Raw genomic sequence first — 9,481 nt, forward strand, 5'->3', positions numbered from 1 at the left:
TCCTTTGTTAAATTTTGACCCCCCCATTGTGGCCCCACCCTAGCCCTGGGGGTCATGATTTTCACAACTTTGAATTTACACTACCTGAGGATGCTTCCACACAAGTTTCAACTTTCCTGGCTGATTAGTTTCTGAGAAGAAGATTTTTAAAGATTTACTCTATATATTCCTTTGTTAAACTTTGACCCCCCCCCCCCATTGTGGCCCCAGTCTACCCCCGGGGGTCATGATTTTCACAACTTTGAATTTACACTACCTGAGGATACTTCCACACAAGTGTCAGCTTTACTGGCTGATTCGTTTCTGAGAAAAAGATTTTTAAAGATTTACTCAATATATTCCTACGTTAAACTTCGACCCCCCCCCCTATTGTGGCCCCACCCTACCCCCGGGGGTTATGATTTTCACAACTTTGAATCTACACTACCTGAGGATGCTTCCACACAAATTTCAGCTTTGCTAGCTGATAAGTTTCTGAGAAGAAGATTTTTAAAGATTTACTCTATATATACCTTTGTTAAACTTTGACCCCCCCCCATTGTGGCCCATGTTTACCCCCGGGGGTCATGATTTTCACAACTTTGAATTTACACTACCTGAGGATGCTTCCACACAAGTTTCAGTTTTCCTGGCTGATAAGTTTCTGAGAAGAAGATTTTTAAAGATTTACTCTATATATTCCTATGTTAAACTTCGAGCCCCCCCCCCCCCATTATGGCCCAATTCTACCCCCAGGGGTTATGATTTTCCCAACATTGAATTTACAATATCTGAGGATGCTTCCATACAAGTTTCAGCTTTGCTGGCTGATTAGTTTCTGAGAAGAAGATTTTTAAAGATTTACTCTATATATTCCTATGTAAAACATCGACCCCCCCCCCCCATTGTGGGCCCACCCTACCCCCGAGGGTCATGATTTTCACAACTTTGAATCTACACTACCTGAGGATGCTTCCATACAAGTGTCAGCTTTGCTGGCTGAATAGTTTATGAGGAGAAGATTTTTAAAGATTTACTCTTTATATTCATATGTTAAACTTTGACCTCTCATTGTGGCCCCACCCTACCCCCAGGGATCATGATTTTCACAACCTTGAACCTACAATACCTGAGGATGCTTCCACACAAGTTTCAGCTTTCCTGGTCTTATGGTTCATGAGCAGAAGATTTTTAAAGATTTACTCTATATATTCCTATGTTAAACTTGGACCCCCCATTGTGGCCCCATCTTCCCCCCGGGGGTCATGATTTTCACAACTTTGAATCTACACTACCTGAGGATGCTTCCACACAAGTGTCAGCTTTTCTGGCTGATTAGTTTCTGAGAAGAAGATTTTTAAAGATTTGTTCTATATATTCATATGTTAAACTTTGACCCCCGATTTTGGCCCCACCCTATCCCCTGGGGTTATGATTTTCACAACATTGAATTTACACTACCTGAGGATGCTTCAACACAAGTTTCAGCTTTGCTTGCTGATTAGTTTCTGAGAATAAGGTTTTTAGATTTACCCTTGATATTCATATATGAATCTTTGACCCCCCCCCCCCATTTGTGGCCCCTACCTACCCCCGGGGGTAATGATTTTCACAACTTTGAATCTACACTACTCGAGGATGCTTCCACACAAGTTTCAGCTTTCCTGGTCTTATGGTTCATGAGAAGAAGATTTTTAAATCTTGGACTCCCCATTGTGGTTCCATCCTACCCCTGGGGGTTATGATTTTCACAACTTTGAATCTACACTACCTGAGGATGCTTCCATACAAGTTTCAGCTTTGCTGGCTGATTAGTTTCTGAGAAGAAGATTTTTAAAGATTTACTCTATATATTCCTACGTTAAACTTAGAGCCGCCCCCCCCCATTATGGCCCAATCCTACCCCCAGGGGTTATGATTTTCCCAACATTGAATTTTCAATACCTGAGGATGCTTCCATACATGTTTCAGCTCTACTGGCTGATTAGTTTCTGAGAAGAAGATTTTTAAAGATTTACTTTATATAATTAATATTCATATGTTAAACTTAAACCCCCCATTGTGGCCCCAGTCTACCCCCGGGGGTCATGATTTTCACAACTTTGAATTTACACTACCTGAGGATGCTTTCACACAAGTGTCTTCTTTACTGGCTGATTCGTTTCTGAGAAGAAGATTTTTAAAGATTTACTCTATATATTCCTATGTAAAACCTCGACCCCCGCCTATTGTGGCACCACCCTGCCCTCGGGGGTTATGATTTTCACAACTTTGAATCTACACTACCTGAGGATGCTTCCACACAAATTTCAGCTTTGCTAGCTGATAAGTTTCTGAGAGGAAGATTTTTAAAGATTTACTCTATATATTCCTTTGTTAAACTTTGACCCCCCCCATTTTGGCCCCAGTCTACCCCCGAGGGTCATGATTTTCACAACTTTGAATTTACACTACCTGAGGATGCTTCCACACAAGTGTCAGGTTTCCTGGCTGCTTAGTTACTGAGAAGAAGATTTTTAAAGATTTTGTTCTATATAATTCATATGTTTAACTTTGACCCCCCCCCCCCATTGTGGCCCCACCCTATCCCCTGGGGTTATGATTTTCACAACTTTGAATCTACACTACCTGAGGATGCATTCACACAAGTTGCAGCTTTCCTGGCTGATTAGTTTCTGAGAAGAAGATTTTTAATGATTTAAGCTTTATATTCCTATGTAAAACTTCGTCCCCCCATTTTGGCCCCACCCTACCCCCAGGGGTCATGATTTTCACAATTTTGAATCTACACTACCTGAGGATGCTTTCACACAAGTTTCAGCTTTGCGTGGTCTTATGGTTCAGGAAAGGAAGATTTTTGAAAATTTCTTGAAAATTTTCATAAATTTCTAATTATCTCCCTACTACCTGAGGATGCTTCCACACAATTTTCAGCTTTCCTGGCTGATTAGTTTCTGAGAAGAAGATTTTTAAAGATTTACTCTATATATTCAATTGTTAAACTTCGACCCCCCCCCCCATTGTGGCCCCATCCTACCCCCAAGGGTCATGATTTTCACAACTTTGAATCTACACTACCTGAGAATGCTCTCACACAAGTTTCAGCTTTCCTGGCCGATTAATTTCTGAGAAGAAGATTTTTAAAGATTTACTCTATATATTCCTATGATAAATTTCGACCCCCCATTGTGGCCCCACCCTACCCATGGGGGTCATGATTTTCACAACTTTGAATCTACACTACCTGAGGATGCTTTCACACAAGTTTCAGCTCTCCTCGCTGCTGAGTTTCTGAGAAGAAGATTTTTAAAGATTAACTCCATATATTTCTATGTAAAACTTCGACCCCCCATTTTAGCACACCCTACCCCCGGGGGTCATGATTTTCACAACTTTGAATCTACACTACCTGAGGATGCTTTCACACAAGTTTCAGCTTTGCGTGGTCTTATGGTTGAGGAGAAGAAGATTTTTGAAAATTTCTTGAAAATTTTCATAAATTCCTAATTATCTCCCTTTGCAAAAGGGCGTGGTCCCTAATTTTCACAACTTTGAATCTACACTACCTGAGAATGCTCTCACACAAGTTTCAGCTTTCCTGGCCGATTAGTTTCTGAGGAGAAGATTTTTAAAGATTTACTCTATATATTCCTATGATAAATTTCGACCCCCCATTGTGGCCCCACCCTACCCATGGGGGTCATGATTTTCACAACTTTGAATCTACACTACCTGAGGATGCTTTCACACAAGTTTCAGCTCTCCCCGCTGCTTAGTTTCTGAGAAGATTTTTAAAGATTAACTCTATATATTCCTATGTAAAACTTCGACCCCCCCATTTTGGCACATCCTACCCCCAGGGGTCATGATTTTCACAATTTTGAATCTACACTACCTGAGGATGCTTTCACACAAGTTTCAGCTTTGCGTGGTCTTATGGTTCAGGAGAGGAAGATTTTTGAAAATTTCTTGAAAATTTTCATAAATTCCTAATTATCTCCCTACTACCTGAGGATGCTTCCACACAATTTTCAGCTTTCCTGGCTGATTAGTTTCTGAGAAGAAGATTTTTAAAGATTTACTCTATATATTCAATTGTTAAACTTCGACCCCCCCCCCCCCCCATTGTGGCCCCATCCTACCCCCAAGGGTCATGATTTTCACAACTTTGAATCTACACTACCTGAGAATGCTCTCACACAAGTTTCAGCTTTCCTGGCCGATTAATTTCTGAGAAGAAGATTTTTAAAGATTTACTCTATATATTCCTATGATAAATTTCGACCCCCCATTGTGGCCCCACCCTACCCATGGGGGTCATGATTTTCACAACTTTGAATCTACACTACCTGAGAATGCTCTCACACAAGTTTCAGCTTTCCTGGCCGATTAGTTTCTGAGGAGAAGATTTTTAAAGATTTACTCTATATATTCCTATGATAAATTTCGACCCCCCATTGTGGCCCCACCCTACCCATGGGGGTCATGATTTTCACAACTTTGAATCTACACTACCTGAGGATGCTTTCACACAAGTTTCAGCTCTCCCCGCTGCTTAGTTTCTGAGAAGATTTTTAAAGATTAACTCTATATATTCCTATGTAAAACTTCGACCCCCCCATTTTGGCACATCCTACCCCCAGGGGTCATGATTTTCACAATTTTGAATCTACACTACCTGAGGATGCTTTCACACAAGTTTCAGCTTTGCGTGGTCTTATGGTTCAGGAGAGGAAGATTTTTGAAAATTTCTTGAAAATTTTCATAAATTCCTAATTATCTCCCTACTACCTGAGGATGCTTCCACACAATTTTCAGCTTTCCTGGCTGATTAGTTTCTGAGAAGAAGATTTTTAAAGATTTACTCTATATATTCAATTGTTAAACTTCGACCCCCCCCCCCCATTGTGGCCCCATCCTACCCCCAAGGGTCATGATTTTCACAACTTTGAATCTACACTACCTGAGAATGCTCTCACACAAGTTTCAGCTTTCCTGGCCGATTAATTTCTGAGAAGAAGATTTTTAAAGATTTACTCTATATATTCCTATGATAAATTTCGACCCCCCATTGTGGCCCCACCCTACCCATGGGGGTCATGATTTTCACAACTTTGAATCTACACTACCTGAGGATGCTTTCACACAAGTTTCAGCTCTCCTCGCTGCTGAGTTTCTGAGAAGAAGATTTTTAAAGATTAACTCCATATATTTCTATGTAAAACTTCGACCCCCCATTTTAGCACACCCTACCCCCGGGGGTCATGATTTTCACAACTTTGAATCTACACTACCTGAGGATGCTTTCACACAAGTTTCAGCTTTGCGTGGTCTTATGGTTGAGGAGAAGAAGATTTTTGAAAATTTCTTGAAAATTTTCATAAATTCCTAATTATCTCCCTTTGCAAAAGGGCGTGGTCCCTAATTTTCACAACTTTGAATCTACACTACCTGAGAATGCTCTCACACAAGTTTCAGCTTTCCTGGCCGATTAGTTTCTGAGGAGAAGATTTTTAAAGATTTACTCTATATATTCCTATGATAAATTTCGACCCCCCATTGTGGCCCCACCCTACCCATGGGGGTCATGATTTTCACAACTTTGAATCTACATTACCTGAGGATGCTTTCACACAAGTTTCAGCTCTCCCCGCTGCTTAGTTTCTGAGAAGATTTTTAAAGATTAACTCTATATATTCCTATGTAAAACTTCGACCCCCCCATTTTGGCACATCCTACCCCTGGGGGTCATGATTTTCACAACTTTGAATCTACACTACCTGAAGATGCTTCAACACAAGTTTCAGCTTTGCTAGCTGATTAGTTTCTGAGAAGAAGGTTTTTATATTTACCCTATATATTCATATATAGATCTTTGACTCCCCCCCCCCATTTGTGGCCCCTACCTACCCCCGGGGGTAATGATTTTCACAACTTTGAATCTACACTACTCGAGGATGCTTCCACACAAGTTTCAGCTTTCCTGGTCTTATGGTTCATGAGAAGAAGATTTTTAAAGATTTACTCTATATATTTCTATGTTAATCTTGGACTCCCCATTGTGGCCCCATCCTACCCCTGGGGGTTATGATTTTCACAATTTTGAATCTACACTACTTGAGGTTGCTTCCACACAAGTGTCAGCTTTTCGTGCTGATTATTTTCTGAGAATAAGATTTTTAAAGATTTACTCTATATATTCCTATGTTAAACTTCGAGCCCCCCCCCCCCCCCCCCATTGTGGCCCAATCCTACCCCTAGGGGTTATGATTTTCCCAACATTGAATTTAAAATACCTGAGGATGCTTCCATACAAGTTTCAGCTTTGCTGGCTGATCAGTGTCGAGAAGAAGATTTTTAAAGATTTACTTTATATATTCATGTTAAACTTAAACCCCCCATTGTGGCCCCAGTCTACCCCCGGGGGTCATGAATTTCACAACTTTGAATTTACACTACCTGAGGATGCTTCCACACAAGTGTCATCTTTACTGGCTGATTCGTTTCTGAGAAGAAGATTTTTAAAGATTTACTCTATATATTCCTATGTAAAACATCGACCCCCCCCCCCCATTGTGGCCCCACCCTACCCCCGGGGGTTATCAATTTTCACAACTTTGAATCTACACTACCTGAGGATGCTTCCACACAAATTTCAGCTTTGCTAGCTGATACGTTTCTGAGAGGAAGATTTTTAAAGATTTACTCTATATATTCCTTTGTTAAACTTTGACCCCCCCCCCCATTGTGGCCCCAGTCTACCCCCGGGGGTCATGATTTTCACAACTTTGAATTAACACTACCTGAGGATGCTTCCACACAAGTGTCCGGGATCCTGGCTGCTTAGTTTCTGAGAAGAAGATGTTTAAAGATTTTGTTCTATATATTCATATGTTAAACTTTGACCCCCCATTGTGGCCCCACCCTATCCCCTGGGGTTATGATTTTCACAACTTTGAATCTACACTACCTGAGGATGCATTCACACAAGTTGCAGCTTTCCTGGCTGATTAGTTTCTGAGAATCTACACTACCTGAGGATGCATTCACACAAGTTGCAGCTTTCCTGGCTGATTAGTTTCTGAGAAGAAGATTTTTAAAGATTTACTCTTTATATTCCTATGTAAAACTTCGTCCCCCCATTTTGGCCCCACCCTAAATTACTGTATATATTTCTATGTTAATCTTGGACTCCCCATTGTGGCCCCATCCTACCCCTGGGGGTAATGATTTTCACAACTTTGAATCTACACTACTTGAGGATGCTTCCACACAAGTGTCAGCTTTTCGTGCTAATTAGTTTCTGAGAAGAAGATTTTTAAAGATTTACTCTATATATTCCTACGTTAAACTTCGAGCCCCCCCCCCCCATTGTGGCCCCACCCTACCCCCAGGGGTTATGATTTTCCCAACATTGAATTTAAAATACCTGAGGATGCTTCCACACAAATTTCAGCTTTGCTAGCTGATAAGTTTCTGAGAGGAAGATTTTTAAAGATTTACTCTATATATTCCTTTGTTAAACTTTGACCCCCCTATTTTGGCCCCAGTCTACCCCCGAGGGTCATGATTTTCACAACTTTGAATTTACACTACCTGAGGATGCTTCCACACAAGTGTCAGGTTTCCTGGCTGCTTAGTTTCTGAGAAGAAGATTTTTAAAGATTTTGTTCTATATAATTCATATGTTTAACTTTGACCCCCCCCCCCCCCCCCATTGTGGCCCCACCCTATCCCCTGGGGTTATGATTTTCACAACTTTGAATCTACACTACCTGAGGATGCATTCACACAAGTTGCAGCTTTCCTGGCTGATTAGTTTCTGAGAAGAAGATTTTTAATGATTTACGCTTTATATTCCTATGTAAAACTTCGTCCCCCCCATTTTGGCCCCACCCTACCCCCAGGGGTCATGATTTTCACAACTTTGAATCTACACTACCTGAGGATGCTTTCACACAAGTTTCAGCTTTGCGTGGTCTTATGGTTCAGGAGAAGAAGATTTTTGAAAATTTCTTGAAAATTTTCATAAATTCCTAATTATCTCCCTACTACCTGAGGATGCTTCCACACAAGTTTCAGCTTTCCTGGCTGATTAGTTTCTGAGAAGAAGATTTTTAAAGATTTACTCTATATATTCAATTGTTAAACTTCGACCCCCCCCCCCCCATTGTGGCCCCATCCTACCCCCAAGGGTCATGATTTTCACAACTTTGAATCTACACTACCTGAGAATGCTCTCACACAAGTTTCAGCTTTCCTGGCCGATTAGTTTCTGAGAAGAAGATTTTTAAAGATTTACTCTATATATTCCTATGATAAATTTCGACCCCCCATTGTGGCCCCACCCTACCCATGGGGGTCATGATTTTCACAACTTTGCATCTACTTTGAATCTACACTACCTGAGGATGCTTTCACACAAGTTTCAGCTCTCCTCGCTGCTGAGTTTCTGAGAAGAAGATTTTTAAAGATTAACTCCATATATTCCTATGTAAAACTTCGACCCCCCATTTTAGCACACCCTACCCCTGGGGGTCATGATTTTCACAACTTTGAATCTACACTACCTGAGGATGCTTTCACACAAGTTTCAGCTTTGCGTGGTCTTATGGTTCAGGAGAAGAAGATTTTTGAAAATTTCTTGAAAATTTTCATAAATTCCTAATTATCTCCCTTTGCAAAAGGGCGTGGTCCCTAAGTTTCACACCTTTGAATCCCCTTAGGCTAAGGATGCTTTGTGCCAAGTTTGGTTGAAATTGGCCCATTGGTTCTTGAGAAGATGTTAAAAATGTGAAAAGTTTACAGACAGACGGACGACAGAAATGTGATCAGAATAGCTCAGGTGAGCTAATAAAAGGCTGGTGGAGTTTTTTCTATTAATACAAGTGTTCAAATTTGATTGTCAGTTACCAGGTACATCATTAGTATTGAAATTATGATATTCAAACATTTTCCCCATTTAAGAGCCCTTTAGAGATCAATGAAATTTGGCTACTAGTATACACCAATTTGAATTGCCATTTTGACAAAATTAACGTCATTTTCATGAAGACCAACACTATTCATCAAACTTGGCACTACCTAATTTTGATAAACATGTTTGCTTGACCAATTTGTGATTTTGTAGAATTTTTTTTTTCCATTAAAGAGACTGTGAGACGAAAAATGATGAAATCTGGATGTCCACCATTTTTAACTATTTATCGCGATCAACATATTTTGTTGGACTCAACACCCCTTAGTCATGATAAAATGCTGTGCTAAACCAATTTATAATCGTTTGTTACCTCAATTTTTAAGACTTAAGAGAATTATAGAATTTGCCTGTCGACCATTTTGACATTTTGTCATAGCAAGCATATTTTTCAGACTAAGCACGCCTTAATTAATATGCAAAAATAATTTTGTTGGACTGAATTATTATTGTTTTTTATGCGTTTACCCTAGTTTAAATTTTTTAGGAAAAAAATTATAAAATCTGACTATCTGCCATTTTGAT

At 40.1% G+C, this 9,481-nt stretch overlaps 1 long non-coding RNA gene across 1 annotated transcript in view; it reads right to left on the minus strand.

Moving 5' to 3' along the window:
* Positions 1 to 9,481, minus strand: part of LOC117689511 (uncharacterized) — a 59,914-nt gene that overhangs the window by 37,075 nt on the left and 13,358 nt on the right. The window lies entirely within an intron of this gene.

The sequence above is a fragment of the Magallana gigas genome, chromosome 5 (assembly GCF_963853765.1).
Source record: "Magallana gigas chromosome 5, xbMagGiga1.1, whole genome shotgun sequence".
Classification (NCBI taxonomy): Eukaryota; Metazoa; Mollusca; class Bivalvia; order Ostreida; family Ostreidae; genus Magallana; species Magallana gigas.